The sequence below is a fragment of the Protobothrops mucrosquamatus genome, unplaced genomic scaffold (assembly GCF_001527695.2).
Source record: "Protobothrops mucrosquamatus isolate PMUCROS unplaced genomic scaffold, P.Mucros_1.0 scaffold1161, whole genome shotgun sequence".
NCBI classification, from domain to species: domain Eukaryota; kingdom Metazoa; phylum Chordata; class Lepidosauria; order Squamata; family Viperidae; genus Protobothrops; species Protobothrops mucrosquamatus.
The window spans coordinates 31,483-48,134 of record NW_015387376.1 but is presented as its reverse complement, the minus strand read 5'-3'; positions in this window follow the sequence as shown (position 1 = coordinate 48,134).

The window sequence follows — 16,652 nt, the reverse complement described above, 5'->3', positions numbered from 1 at the left end:
ATTTTCCATTATTTTAAAAACATTGCTGACTAAACATAAATTTAGTTCCATTGGTGTTCTATCAACTTTGTGGTAGCTTCTCAAGTCAAAGACCATCCATAAGAATCTACAATGTGGGAATTGGGAGATGACCCAGGGTGGGCCCCAACTTCTGTAGGGTTGTCCACCAGCACTCAAAAGGCAACTACAACAATATTACGCCTACCAGCAATTAAGCATTTATCACTACCGCTACGTGAGAGAAGAGAGTGTAATTCAGCTACTATGTGTACTTAACACTTCAGCAGCCTTTTACATCTTCTAATCCAAGGTGACACCATTAACGAGTAATTAACAAAGTGCTTCAATTATTCTCACTGCAAATAAGGCAAGTGATATAGTCCCCACCTCTGGTCTCCAGTAAGAATTTTAATGACTGCTTCTTTCCAGGAGTCCTTCAGCACTCCTAATTAATTTACAATCGTCTGCAGTGATTTTATAAGAATGCAGACAGTTGGTGCACCCAAGTGCTTTGTGGGCTACTCTGGAAGGGTCGAAGATGCAAAGTAAAATGTGAAGCAGCATTTGGCCCAAACAGATAAACAGACTGAAGATGGACCTCAATTTTTACTGGACAGTGAGATGAAGTAGTCAAGGCTCTTTGCAGAATTATGCCCATTTAATCTAGAGTTTAGGAGATACCCATTTGATTGAAAATATTTAAAAGAGTGGTGATGTCCCCTTAACTGAGAAATAGGCAAAATGCATATGGACACCTCTCTAGCCATTTTCCAGCTTCCCTTGCTCCATACTTCATTCTCTCAATTCCTACATTCTTAGTAAAAAAAAAAATGTTGTTAAAATGGTGGTGAGAAAAAGACAGAGATAGATTTGCTGGGGCAAAACTTTCTATTGCAATTCCTAAATGTAAAAGCCATTGCTTTTTTCTCCTTTTCCTTCTCCTTCTCCTTCTCCTCCACTCATCTTCTCCTTCTCCACCCATCTTCTCTTTCTTCTCTTCTTTCTCCTTCTCTTTCTCCTTCTCCTCCACTCATTTCTCCTTCTCCACCCACCTTCTCTTCCTTCTCCTTCTTCTCCTTCTCCTCCACTCATCTTCTCCTTCTCCACCCATCTTCTCTTCCTTCTCTTCCTTCTCCTTCTCTTTCTCCTCCTCCACTCATCTTCTCCTTCTCCACCCATCTTCTCTTCCTTCTCCTTCTCCTCCATGAGAATCCTGATGCTATTTTGCCTGTATTTCTAATATCTTATGCCTGTACAAATGTAATTCAGTTTTCAAGGTTGTCCCTGGCAAATGGCTAAATATTGAGTCAGCAGACTCCTTCACACAACCCAAGGACAAAACTGTGCTTCTAAGGATTTTTAAGGGCTCCTTTGAAACATTAACATTATAAATCTATAGCCTCCATCTTCCAAAGCCAGTGTGATGTGAGACCTTATTCATCTCTGGGTTGTTGTTTTTTTACTACAAGAAGGACAGAATTAAATTAAAGAGACCTAAGAATATGTCTATATTTCTACTCAAATCTTAAGATGCTCTCCAAGGATCTTTTTTGATATACAGATGCCCATAAAAGGCTTCATTAAAGCCTAATTAGTGAAATTTATCCAGGTATGATTAGATTTGGGGTCTAGCAGTAAATGTTAAAATCTAAAATCAGCTAACAGGGTTTCCAAGTTACATTTTATTGTTGAAATTTCTATCTGTTGAAATAAGCCACTTAGAAAACAGTGTAGCTGAATAGCATGTCAATGGGATAGCCTTACTAGGCTAGGGAATAAATAGACAATAAACCCCAGATTATTATCTAATGTGCCAATCAATATATGGTGTATGAAATTACAGGTAAATTCACACATGAATTACATTTCAGATTTAATACAACCTGCTATAAATCAATGGATGAAACCTGAAGATATCTCAATCAATTTAGGCCACGGTGGGAAGTAGCATTATTACTACAATGAAAATCTTCATATGTCACAGCCAAGGCCACAGTTCATGCACATGGATCTCCCCCCCCCAAAAAAAAAAATTACTTAAACAAATATATTGTGCATCAACTTTTGCAGGTAGAATTTGAAGCAAATGCCCATTGAGATTGATTCGCTCAGCATTTTGTGATCAGTGTTTAACAAATGAAAAACCATAAATCTTTCTGAGATATTTTGAAAAGGTCAAGTAGTATTAATTCATTTGCACAACTTATTGGAATTAATATTGCAATGCGCTGGGCTCACTGATGAAGAGGAACTGCCCAATTAATTTCAAACACATCTGCCCGGAGCCATGTGTGTCACGAGAACCCATCTTCTTAACCCAGAAGAAAATGGATCAGGTGCCAGAGGCTACTTCCAGGCGGGGCTGAAGCAAAGCAGCTCAAGAAAAGGCGCCGGGAATCGTTCTTCGGCACTTCAAGTTTCAAAGTGGCATACAAAATAAAGTAGCCTAAAGCAGTCAAGGAATATTAAACATGTGTAAGTTTCACGTTTCACTTGAAACTGACTAGAGCTCCTAGAAGGGGAAGAAAAATATATTGTACCATATCCAACAAGAAAATCTGCCAAATTTTGTAAATTGCATTTTGATTGCTTTTTTCCCCCTTACATTTGCTTTCTGGAAACTCGCTCTCTTCTTTTTCTCTTTCTTTCTCTTCCTCCTTTTCTCTTTCTCTCTTTCTTTCTCCTTCTTTTTCCTTTTCTTTTTCATAATAATAATAATAATAATAATAATAATAATAATAATAATAATAATAATAATAATAATAATAATAATAATAATAATAATAATAATAATGAGTTGGAAGGAACTTTGGAGGTCTTCTGGTCTCCTTTTCTCCTTCTCTTTCTTCTTTTTCTCTCCTTTTCTCTTTTTTCTCTTCTCTTTCTCTGTCTCTGTTTCTCTCTGTCTTTCTCTCTCTCTCCCTTCTCCTTCTCCTTTGCTTTCTCCTTCTTTTTCTCTCCTTTTCTCTTTCTCTTTTTCTGTCTCTGTTTTTCTCTCTCTCCTTTTCCTTTTCTTTCTCTTTCTCTTTCTCTCCTTTTCTCTCTTTTCTCCCCCCCCCCTCTACCCTGTCCTTGGCATACACTCATCTTTTGGCTATTCCCCATTCCCCCCCCCCTTGTGACTGAAGCAAGATGACACACATCAGATGTGAAGTCTGAATTCTAAGTGTTGATCAAGGTGGGGGGGAAATCTATACACTTAAAACACATTCTGGGAGAGCAAAAGAAATAGAATATTTATCTGACCTGTACTTCCAAGGGGTTTCGGAAAAAAAGGATCAACACTCAGACCTCCAGAGAAAGCACCCAGCAAGAATAAAAGGAAGTGACTAACAATGGCTTCTTTGGAATACATATTTCAAAGGCAATTCAAATCGAAGAAAGGAAGGGAGAAAAACAACAATGTTGCCTGGTCTTTGCACAACAGAGAGGGCATCTCACTCTTTTGCAGCTTCTGCAGAGTGCCTTATTTCTGAGTTTTTAAACAGCAGCAAAGTCCCATCTGTTTCCCCCCCCCCATACACACACACACACACACACACACTAAAAGCAAACAGAGAGTCACAAATGCAGATCAAGAGACTGCAGGAAGCAGATAGAAGTTGACCTCAACTGAAAGGACTTTGAACTCCTGGCTTGATGGAGATACAAGCAGAGAAAGACAGTAGCCGAACTTACATTTTTAGTTCTCAACCTGTGTAATGTTATGTGGGAATGGCCTTGGGAGATCAAGGGGAAGAGTTTCTGTCGAGGGAGTGATCAGAGAAGAGAGGACAGGGCCCTCGGCTGTATAACAAGCAGAGAAAGAAACTCAGAAAGTATCCTTCCTAACTTCGCAGGTTGTAAAAAAGATGGCGGGAGATTTGTACTTGCAAGATTTCATTAATGTAGCCTTACAAATAGTTTAGAATTAACTTATCTGGTTGTGTTTCCTGTCTGGATTACCTGGGGAATCTCACAACTTGCTGGTAAAGGGACAAAGCATTTGGATTGTTAGAGTTTGATTCCAACCTTCTCCCAAGAAATGTTTCTCCAATGGTGGGCAGTTTGCAGCTGGGTCCATTTGCAAATGACTGCAATAAGTAGAGAAATAAGCCATAGTCCGAATGATTGAAGGACATTCTTAATTTGGTAGCCATTATTGCTGGTTGTGTTCCCTGGAGTGGGGGGGGGGGGTTGGAAACCTTCTCTCCTTCTCCCCCAGTCTTTCAAAGGCAAGCTTCAGAAGATCTTTGTAGGTTTCTCAGCTCCTAGTTATACTGCCGCTGCATAATATTTTATTTTTCATTCCACAAATGCTAACTGTATTTCAAGGACAAGCCGCCTGATCAAAGGCTGTCACAAATCTTCAGGGGATGACAGATGGGAAATCATAAAAATAATAATATATTTATAAAGACGGGTCACTGCAGATTTAAGAGACTCTCCTAAGTCCGTTTTTTGCTATAATTCTCTCACCTTTGAAATAATTTCTAATCGGAGCCATTCTATTATCCCACGGCCTCTGTTGTATAATAATCAGATTTTACTGTAGGAAGATATTCTCTGCATCCTGTATAGAGACAGGTAAATGTTAACCAGGTTAAAAAAAAAGAACAATGATATTTTATTCTTTGATGGTATATATATTTTAACATTATCTATGCATCCTCGGTGCAATATTAGAACAAGATGCGCACACACATAATACGCAAATAGTCCTTGATTTACAACCATTCATTTAGCGACCGTTTGAAGTGACTTGAAAAAAGTGATTTGCAACTGGTCCTCACACTAATGGCCATCACAGCATCCCCGCGGTCACACGATCAAAATTTGGATGCTTGTATTTGCAGCTATCCTAGGTCACCCTTTTTGAACTTCCCAGCTGGCTTCTGATAAGCAAAGTCAATGGAGAAAACTGGACTGAATGCGTGATTCATTTAACAATTCCAGTGATTGCTTAATGACCTGGGCAAAAAAGGTCAAAAAAAATCGGGCCCAACTTACTGAATAACTGTCTTGCTTAGCAATGGAACTTCTGATTCGATTTGTGGTCGTTTGTTGAGTTCCCCATTTGGGATTATTTGGGCCTGTGTTTTATCTTCTTTTTGTTTGTTTATTTAAAAAAGGTTTGATTCATAAGGATGAGTCTCTTTTTAAGAGAAAGTGGCCTGGGACAATTATTTCAGGGTAGCCCACAAAATGATTGACTTGTATGTTAATGGGTAGTTCACATCTAAACTTTAACTGTGGGAATCCGGAGAACATTTGAACTTACAAGTGAAGACAAATATACGTGTCCTGGGATAATTGCAGGATTCCATTTGAGTCGATCATGGAAACCAGAGTTTTAGTTTTCTGAGCTTCCAGACTCGTGCTGGATCCCATCCTCAGGGAACTTCTTTTTCAGTCTTTTGGTGAGAGAGAAGTACCCTGAGGATGGGCACCAGCGTAGTCCGAAAGCTCAGAAAACTAAACTTCTGGTCCCCATGACTCACCAGATTGGATCCTACAACATTTGAACTTCCCAAGGTTGAAATTATTGCTTTAAAGCCAGTCTGTTCCATGCTGGAAAATATCAGTAGAAGAGCAGCGAGGCAAAAGGAAAAGTCAGCCATCTCTACTGGTTTCCCAAGCAAAGGAGAGAAGAGATGGAAAAAGATGATCATGATCCCATTAGGAGATGATTACAAAACCACAGAATGATTCAGGTGATTCCCCCCCTCCCCTTTTCATGTTCCAACAGTTTAAATGTCTTTTGGTAGGAGTGAAAGTTAAATTAAATTGGGAAGAAAGATTCTTTTGCATGCCGTGGCTCCTAAGGATGGAGGAATCCATACTTCTATGATGAAATGTGTCCATGTAAGTAAACTCTTTGGTCCCCCAAATTCGTGATATTCCAGAATGGATGACTTGGGACCTCTTCAGGACTGACCTCCTGAATTTTGAGGCAAGGATCATTAAAAAAAAATATTGTGGAGACAATAATTGTGGAAGTAACACCATTAGCCTAACCCCGTAATAATAAGGAGCTCCCAGCTACATTCTCCCTCCTCCATCCTTATTCTATTATATCAACTTAAAGAAATTTTAAATAGTAGAGTTAGGGGAGCCTTGCTTAAGATTCCTTGAAGGAATGCAATACTTGACGAACAGAAAAGACACCTCAGAATAATTACACGCTACGGATTACTCTTCTGATTAAAATAATGTTTCTAAAATGGTGGAAAATTGAAATAGGATCAAAGACTATCCTGAGTGTTTGTTGGCATGCAGGATACACATGTGTGTAGACACAGACCCTGTCACAATTCCCACTTCTTAAATATAATCTCATGCTTGTGAAAATTAGAGTTCTCTCTCTATTCGGCTAGGCTTCAAGAAGCAGGAAATCTCTTGACAGCTCTGAAGGGGGTGAGAAGGATTAAATCTCTAAAAATCCATTTCGCTCAGATAAAATTAGAGCTACCTACCGAGTAATAAAAATCTATGAAACCACCATTGTCAAGCTTACCGGCTAGCAAATCTGACAGACAGCAGAGTTCATAAATGAGAAAGTGCACACCACCAGCCCTGTACAACCACACACACACCCCACAAAAAAACATATTATTCCCCATGTTGCTTTCAGAATAAACTCTCTGTCAATTTAATCTCAGTAGGAATGGAAAAATGACTTTGCTTGCTCCAAGTTTTATACAGACTAGCAGAAAAGATGAGAGCTGAAATTTGGTAAAATAAAAGGTCTGCCTTGGATAGGATTTCATTCTGGACTTTGGACCAACTAATTGCTATTGAAGGCCTGTTAAAAGCTTTGGGGATGCCTACAAGCAGTGAGGGAGATGGTAGGGCTACCATATCTGAATTGCGGATGGAGATTAGAATTAAAATTATAATAACAGAGTGGGAAAGGATCTTGTAGGTCATCTAGTCCAATCTCCCCGCCCAAGCAGGAGACCCCTACACCATTTCTGACAGATGTCAGTCCAGTCTCTTCTTGAAAGCTTCCAGGGATGAAACTCCCATAACTTCTGAAGGCAACTTCTGTTCCATTAGTTGATTGTTCTCAATGTCAGAAAATTTCCCCTTATTTCTTGGTGGAATCTCTCCTTGGTTAGTTTCCATCTGTTGTTTCTTGTCTGGCATAAGATACATCCCTTTCCAACCATCCCTTTCACATAGAGCATGTGAAAGCTTAAAAGAAATTGGCTTTTGGTATGAAGAAGAAGAAGAAGAAGAAGAAGAAGAAGAAGAAGAAGAAGAAGAAGAAGAAGAAGAAGAAGAAGAAGAAGAAGAAGAAGAAGAAGAAGAAGAAGAAGAAGAAGAAGAAGAAGAAGAAGAAGAAGAAGAAGAAGAAGAAGAAGAAGAAGAAGAAGAAGAAGAAGAANTGGCTATTCCCCATTCCCCCCCCCCCTTGTGACTGAAGCAAGATGACACACATCAGATGGGAAGTCTGAATTCTAAGTGTTGATCAAGGTGGGGGGGAAATCTATACACTTAAAACACATTCTGGGAGAGCAAAAGAAATAGAATATTTATCTGACCTGTACTTCCAAGGGGTTTCAGAAAAAAAGGATCAACACTCAGACCTCCAGAGAAAGCACCCAGCAAGAATAAAAGGAAGTGACTAACAATGGCTTCTTTGGAATACATATTTCAAAGGCAATTCAAATCGAAGAAAGGAAGGGAGAAAAACACAAATGTTGCCTGGTCTTTGCACAACAGAGAGGGCATCTCACTCTTTTGCAGCTTCTGCAGAGTGCCTTATTTCTGAGTTTTTAAACAGCAGCAAAGTCCCATCTGTTTCCCCCCCCCCATACACACACACACACACACACACACACACTAAAAGCAAACAGAGAGTCACAAATGCAGATCAAGAGACTGCAGGAAGCAGATAGAAGTTGACCTCAACTGAAAGGATTTTGAACTCCTGGCTTGATGGAGATACAAGCAGAGAAAGACAGTAGCCGAACTTACATTTTTAGTTCTCAACCTGTGTAATGTTATGTGGGAATGGCCCTGGGAGATCAAGGGGAAGAGTTTCTGTCGAGGGAGTGATCAGAGAAGAGAGGACAGGGCCCTCGGCTGTATAACAAGCAGAGAAAGAAACTCAGAAAGTATCCTTCCTAACTTCGCAGGTTGTAAAAAAGATGGCGGGAGATTTGTATTTGCAAGATTTCATTAATGTAGCCTTACAAATAGTATAGAATTAACTGATCTGGTTGTGTTTCCTGTCTGGATTACCTGGGGAATCTCACAACTTGCTGGTAAAGGGACAAAGCATTTGGATTGTTAGAGTTTGATCCCAACCTTATCCCAAGAAATGTTTCTCCAATGTTGGGCAGTTTGCAGCTGGGTCCATTTGCAAATGACTGCAATAAGTAGAGAAATAAGCCATAGTCCGAATGATTGAAGGACATTCTTAATTTGGTAGCCATTATTGCTGGTTGTGTTCCCTGGAGTGGGGGGGGGGGGCTGGAAACCTTCTCTCCTTCTCCCCCAGTCTTTCAAAGGCAAGCTTCAGAAGATCTTTGTAGGTTTCTCAGCTCCTAGTTATACTGCTGCTGCATAATATTTTATTTTTCATTCCACAAATGCTAACTGTATTTCAAGGACAAGCCACCTGATCAAAGGCTGTCACAAATCTTCAGGGGATGACAGATGGGAAATCATAAAAATAATAATATATTTATAAAGACGGGTCACTGCAGATTTAAGAGACTCTCCTAAGTCCGTTTTTTGCTATAATTCTCTCACCTTTGAAATAATTTCTAATCGGAGCCATTCTATTATCCCACAGCCTCTGTTGTATAATAATCAGATTTTACTGTAGGAAGGATATTCTCTGCATCCTGTATAGAGACAGGTAAATGTTAACCAGGTTAAAAAAAAAAAGAACAATGATACTTTATTCTTTGATGGTATATATTTTAACATTATCTATGCATCCTCGGTGCAATATTAGAACAAGATGCGCACACACATAATACGCAAATAGTCCTTGGTTTACAACCATTCATTTAGCGACCGTTTAAAGTGACTTGAAAAAAGTGATATTCCAGAATGGATGACTTGGGACCTCCTGAATTTTGAGGCAAGGATCATTAAAAAAATATATTGTGGAGACAATAATTGTGGAAGTAACACCATTAGCCTAACCCCGTAATAATAAGGAGCTCCCAGCTACATTTTCCCTCCTCCATCCTTATTCTATTATATCAACTTAAAGAAATTTTAAATAGTAGAGTTAGGGGAGCCTTGCTTAAGATTCCTTGAAGGAATGCAATACTTGACGAACAGAAAAGACACCTCAGAATAATTACACGCCACGGATTGCTCTTCTGATTAAAATAATGTTTCTAAAATGGTGGAAAATTGAAATAGGATCAAAGACTATCCTGAGTGTTTGTTGGCGTGCAGGATACACATGTGTGTAGACACAGACCCTGTCACAATTCCCACTTCTTAAATATAATCTCATGCTTGTGAAAATTAGAGTTCTCTCTCTATTCGGCTAGGCTTCAAGAAGCAGGAAATCTCTTGACAGCTCTGAAGGGGGTGAGAAGGATTAAATCTCTAAAAATCCATTTCGCTCAGATAAAATTAGAGCTACCTACCGAGTAATAAAAATCTATGAAACCACCATTGTCAAGCTTACCGGCTAGCAAATCTGACAGACAGCAGAGTTCATAAATGAGAAAGTGCACACCACCAGCCCTGTACAACCACACACACACCCCACAAAAAACATATTATTCCCCATGTTGCTTTCAGAATAAACTCTCTGTCAATTTAATCTCAGTAGGAATGGAAAAATGACTTTGCTTGCTCCAAGTTTTATACAGACTAGCAGAAAAGATGAGAGCTGAAATTTGGTAAAATAAAAGGTCTGCCTTGGATAGGATTTCATTCTGGACTTTGGACCAACTAATTGCTATTGAAGGCCTGTTAAAAGCTTTGGGGATGCTTACAAGCAGTGAGGGAGATGGTAGGGCTACCATATGTGAATTGCGGATGGAGATTAGAATTAAAATTATAATAACAGAGTGGGAAAGGACCTTGTAGGTCATCTAGTCCAATCTCCCCGCCCAAGCAGGAGACCCCTACACCATTTCTGACAGATGTCAGTCCAGTCTCTTCTTGAAAGCTTCCAGGGATGAAACTCCCATAACTTCTGAAGGCAACTTCTGTTCCATTAGTTGATTGTTCTCAATGTCAGAAAATTTCCCCTTATTTCTTGGTTGAATCTCTCCTTGGTTAGTTTCCATCTGTTGTTTCTTGTCTGGCATAAGATACATCCCTTTCCAACCATCCCTTTCACATAGAGCATTTGAAAGCTTAAAAGAAATTGGCTTTTGGTATGAAGAAGAAGAAGAAGAAGAAGAAGAAGAAGAAGAAGAAGAAGAAGAAGAAGAAGAAGAAGAAGAAGAAGAAGAAGAAGAAGAAGAAGAAGAAGAAGAAGAAGAAGAAGAAGAAGAAGAAGAAGAAGAAGAAGAAGAAGAAGAAGAAGAAGAAGAAGAAGAAGAAGAANGGCAGAATTAAAAAATGAGTACAGGTACAACCAAACTAGGCATTTTTATGAGCCTCATTCATTTACAACGGCAATATGGATGAAGATTTCCTACTGTCGCAGCAAACGTTTTGATAAAGATTCAAAAGAAGAAGGCAACATATGGTGCTGCTCCTAAAGCAGCTTTCCTTTTGTCATAAGGAAATAAACCAGATACAAAATATCACAATACTCCATTGTATTCAGCTGAGTTACACAAAAAGCTAAATCAGACTATTGAATTGACCTGGGTCTGCACAATCTTTGAACCATAAATTAATCAAATTGGTTGGGTATACACAGCACACCGAACCACCGAACCACTAACAAGGATTGAAGCTAACCAAGCTTAACATTTTGGGCAAATGCAGGCCTTAGGCTTTCAGCTGAGCTGCTTAAGTTTATTCATTGATTTATTTTATTAAAAACATTTATATAGCCGCCTGCCTTTCAACCAACTCTGTTGAAGTATAGGGAGGCGAGTTTAATAAAGGCGTTTCAAAGACATTTAAAAGTTTAATGCATTGCTTTAGTTACATTTATGGGCGCTCATAAAGTGTGCAAGGATGGAGAAGAAATAGTTACCTACTTTAAAACTGCCAGTCATTTACAGGAAGGCAGGCAGGAAGGCAGAAACGCCAATAATGAAAATCCTTGTTCTGTTTTTGCGCCGTACCATGGTTTTCTCTCTTCTATGGATTTGATCCGTTGACTACAAATTAACCAAGAGACCTTCTAAACCTCTTTCCAGAACTAAGGCCATGCATGGGTTGCCTTTAATTCATTGCACCAATATGTCTGCAGAAGGCAAAGCTACCAATCCTAGTCCCAAAGGTCTGGAAAGAGGAGAAGACCAATACATGGAGAGTAATCAAACTCAACACCTTCCATGATATAGAAAAACTAAATAAACTTTTGGAATTGGCAGAGCTGGAACTTCAAGAACAAGTCAGGAGCTCAAGGGTCCTGGCAGACACCAAGAGAAGTGCAAACGGTTACATGGTGGTCTCAACCAGGAGACCGACTTTATTAAGACCAATACTATTTTTATTATAAGGTTACAGTAACAGAATCTTGCAAGTTTGAGTGTGCCTCTTCCCTCCTTACTTTTCTGTTCAAGAGAACTAGGGAGAGTCAAGACGGAGATGCTTTCTCCATCTCCGTTCTTGCTTTGGAGTTTAATTTCTCCTATCTTGACTCATGTCTTAGTTTCATATGTTCTTCCTGTTCCTCAAGATTTTTCTCACAGCCCATTACACTGGTATAATTGGCCCCAACAAACAGTGATGATTTCAAAATGATGTCTTCATATGCTACTAATGCTCTGACACATGTAAGAACATCCCAAAATTTGTTGATGGATGGATTAAACATGTATCCATCTTTCCTGTCTTCCTTCCTTATGAACACCTGCAGTATAACTGATGTCCCTAGGTCTAGTTTAGGGTAGTGGTAAAGGCACCAGGTGAGAAATCAGGAGATGGAGAGTTCTAGTTCTGCCTTAGACTTGAAAGCCAGCTGGTTGACTTTAGGTCAGTTATTCTCCAACTCACCTCACAGGTTTTTTGTTGTTGTAAAGAAAACAGGAAGAGGAAAGAGATACCTTCGCAGCCTTGAGTTATTTACAAAACAATAAAGACAGGATATGAAAGCTAAGAATGTAGCCCATTTTAAAGCAAAATTCTGGATTAGGGCCAATCCAATTACTTGAAAACCTTATAAAAAGAGATGATCAGGGAACAGCATGGGGTTTCCAGCATCGAGAGCCAGCACACTACCCTTGAGAAAGGACTCCTTCTCTATGTTTGTCATGTCCCACCTCTGATTGACAAGTTAAATGGAATATCCCAGATTACCCGGTTCTGGGTAGCTTAATGCTTTGCCATTAATATTCCGGTTGGGAGCCTGGCTGCATTTTCTACTAGGCATTCTCCCCTTGTGTACAGGACCTTAATAATGTTTGCTGCAAGGTAACAGACTTCAATCCAACATTATTAAACATCTCGTCATTCACCAGAGGTCTAGAACTATTCAGCCAGTGAAACCTAATCAATCACAGAGCTGGAATAAACCCAGAGATTAACCGCCATGCACGCAAACGAGATGCTTAAAAACATCAAAAGCCTATGTGTGTGCGGGGGGGAGGGTGTCCGTCCCAATTACGAGCAGGAACTCCATTAATTCAGCAACTAGTTTCCACGTTAAAAGCTACGAGTCTCATCAACTTTTTGGCATTGCCGGCTTCTACCCAGGCAGAGTGTTGATGACAGCTTAATCTCTCCTTTCCTCTTTATTAAAATGTCAAATTCTATTCTCCTATAAAAAATTCTTTCAACATCAGAGCAGGTTTGCAACGAAGCACTTGATTGACATTTGGGGTTTTGTGCAATCAATCTTACCTAGCCCGTGGAGTCCTGCTTGCTAAATTCCTTATGAAGTGGGAGAAGGAGTGGTTCAGGTACCCATCCACCACAGATCTTTCAGTCTGCATTCTCCATCACTTGTCCCTTCAACCATGGTTTGCAGGAGAAGGACTGGCAGGAACTGGGGGCAGAGTTAAAAAAGGGATCAGCCTAGAATCCCTACGTAGCCACAAGCAAACTAAATCCAACCTTCCATGTTTTGTTTACACAGCCTCCAGCTTGGATTGGTTTTAACGTTCATGAGATCCAGTGAAGGAGCTACAGAAAGCCCAGACCGTGCATTATAAAGATGAGTTTCCCATTCATTGAATATAGTCATAAAGAAGCATTCTGGATAATAATGACAATTATGGGGATTATCTAGAAACGATGCACCATTCAGAGCCGTGAACGGGGAAGGATCAAGGAACAAAGGGGGAAATTCAGTTACCTTTTTACAATAACAGCAGGCATGACTTTTACTGGCAGATTGCTTCTAATAAAACTGCCATTTCGGCCGGCTGATAACCTCGCAAGCAATTATAATAAGTTTACAAACAATTACACCTCACAAATGGAATTGAGAGGAAGCCATAAAGTCCTCCAATGAGCACAAGCCGGCTTCCATTGCCGCTTTATAAATGAATCACTGTTAATTTATGCCCACATGAATGCAAATTATTGTCACAAGAGTTTCTCTCTTTCCCCCCTTTCAATCAGGCCTCTCGGTATTCTGGTCCATGAAACAAAAACACAGTATATGGTTAAGTGTGTTGTTCCCCCTTTTGAAAATGGGTTTTAAGTAGTTTCCATGGACAGATCGTTGTGTTGGGAATAGCAGGACTCCAATTATTTGCACACTGCAAGGCAATAGAATTTGATTCTTTGCAAAACCTAGGGATTATCGCAACCCTCAGTAGCAAAAAGTAGCTACTAGTTCATAATAAATGTCTGAAAAAGCTTGAAGAGCTTTTAAGCCCGAGTGGTGGTGGTTGACAAGCAGTCAAGAAGACTGTTACACACAAGAAGTCCTCCTTTGAAAATGGAAGAGAATTGTGCATGCAAGCACTTGCACACACACACACAAAACAGATGGATATTACTCAAGTTATTAAGAACATCTATCGGAGTATATCAAAAGCAGAGACCGAGGGGGTGGGGAAACATTTCAAATTGGAAGTTGCAAACTCAAAATTAAGTGTTTTGAAGCAGGTTGTTTGGACCGTTTTTGAGATGCTCCAAGTTCCAAAGAGCTCTCTTTTGGGTTTGCCATGTTTTGAAGTTGAAAACAAGCCCACTTCAAGCCCAGACGCTTCCAAAAGGGTTGAAACAAACCATTTCAGACTGGAAACCCCTGGTGTAAAATTGAAGCAGAGCCTTTCAAGAGCAAAACACTTTGAATTCAAAAACTTGTGCGGGGAAATGAATCAGGAAGAACGTTGCTTCACCAGACTAAAATGGAGATAAAGGGGTGCTCAAAAAAAGTGGGGGGAGAGCTTGCATTGAAACCAAACTGTAACTCCCATTTATTTGTCTTTCCTTTCTTTTTTTTTAATGTATATTATCCCAATCCTTCTGAGGACATTTTAGCCAATCACAATGGCAATTAAGGTCGGCTATTTCCATAGCAACTCAGATCCCTCCTCCCCTCCCAACTTTGATTTAAATGTCTTGGATTGATTTATCATGCCATCTATGTAAAAACAGCTTCTAAACTCCAAAGAGCTCTTGTCTATATAGAAGGCAACTATAATATGATTACCATAAATTGAAGAGCTTTGATCATCACTATCTAAAACATTTGGAAGTATCTTTGAAGGCTTTCTTCAATGCCTTCCATCCTGATCTTCTTGAATTTATACCCATCCTTTTATTGAGATGTCTATGGAGATTTTCAGTCATCCAGTCATGGTTGTCCCAAAGATGCTTCTTCAAAAGGCCACTGGACTTTGTTTTTCCTCAAAGATGCTTCACTTCTCATCCAGCTGAACTGAAGAAGCTTATTGGATGAGAAGCAAAATATCTTGCAGGAAAAACAAAGTCCAGTTGCCTTTTGAAAAAGCACCTTTGGGATTTTTATTGTACTGGTAATCAGAACCACTGATGAATAGATGAAAAACAGATCTAGATTATTTTTCAAATCCAGGCTCGTTGTTATCAAGACTTTCTTCCATCTCCTTCTCTCTCTCTCTTTTGCCCTCAAGGATAAAGCAGATGGTTTTACTGAAGAGTTGAAAGTCTGAGGATGAATTCTTGTCGTTTTGAGAACTCATAAGAAACATGATAAATGACAGATATCTCTTAGCTGAACTCGACATTCTGCTATCTGAGGGGAAAAAAACCCACCCTAATCTGACAACCTTTGGAAACAATTGTAAGTCTTCGGCATCTTTTGCAGAGAAGTGTTCAAAGCAAGAAAAAGGTTAGAGGAGAAAATATATAGCTTTATGTTCTCAGGCATTAAGGTGTTGGGAAAATGCACGGTAGGAATCAAACAAGGTTTCTTCTCTAGCAATGAAGACTGTCATGGATCAGGAATGATGGTGCCCTTCAGATATCCTTATCTTTGAGATCCTCAAAAGCATGATCAGCACCTTCAACTGACCCTACAAACAGGAAAAAATGCACTGGTAGAAATGAAGCAACAATGCAGTAATATGATTTAAATAGTACAATGGATTCCATACACTCTGGGAATTCCTGTAAGACGCAATATGATACAATTATGTTTTGTGCATCTGCAGTAGTGGACCAATATGTGCATTCCTGAAGGCAGAGAGTAGAACATTCATAAAGAGGATACTTTTATATCTCCTAACTCTTTATGATTGCTTTGTTGCGGTGTTTTCCCAGTGCACATCTACTGGTGCATGACAGCAACAAAGGATGAAAATGCGCTAAAAACTGGACACGCTTTCATTCCAAAACTAGTAAATTTTCTGTTGCCTCCATTGAGAGTCATTGTGATGTGATGATTAAGGCATTGGACTCATAGTGGAGAGATCCGTGTTCTAATCCATTGGTGCTTTTCATCCCTGAGTCATTTTCTTTTAGTGTCAAGATCACTCATGCTCCTGGCATGTTTGGCTGGATTTTGTCAGGCTCCAAACACCAAGAAAGACAAGTGGGTTTCTTCTAAGCAATTTTCTTTATTGTCACTCCCCTATAGACAGATGTTTTGCCAAACTAAAGCAAACTGCTTGCGTCATTAAAGAGATACTCTAGGAAGGAGTCTTCTTAACTCTCTTCCTTCCAACCAAACTCTCTATCTTCCTGGGAATCCAGACTACATCCCATCACAGATTTCCACTATCCACGTTCTCATTCTGCAAGGCTCAATATATTTTGTAAAAACACCAAAGGGCTGTTTATCTGCAGGGAGCACAGTGCCTTGAGGTCCTGCACAAAAGGCAGACTATAAGTCTAAGAAATAAATCCACTGGGATTCAGAAATAAGTAGATGGGTACTGCATTAATACAGTGCTGTTGTTGTTTTTAATGCAGAAGTTTGTAGGAAGCAATCCAACAGGGCAGAGCAGTTGCCTATAAGCTGAAGTGGCTCTCTACCTATGCATTTATCGATCCCAGATCCTTGGAGTTACATTTTGTTCCAGGACCGCTTGAGATGCGCAGGCCCACATGCCAACTCTACTCCAAGGAGATTGAAAATAGCCATAAATTTACCCATGGTCTTAGTAGAGTTGGCAATGATGGAA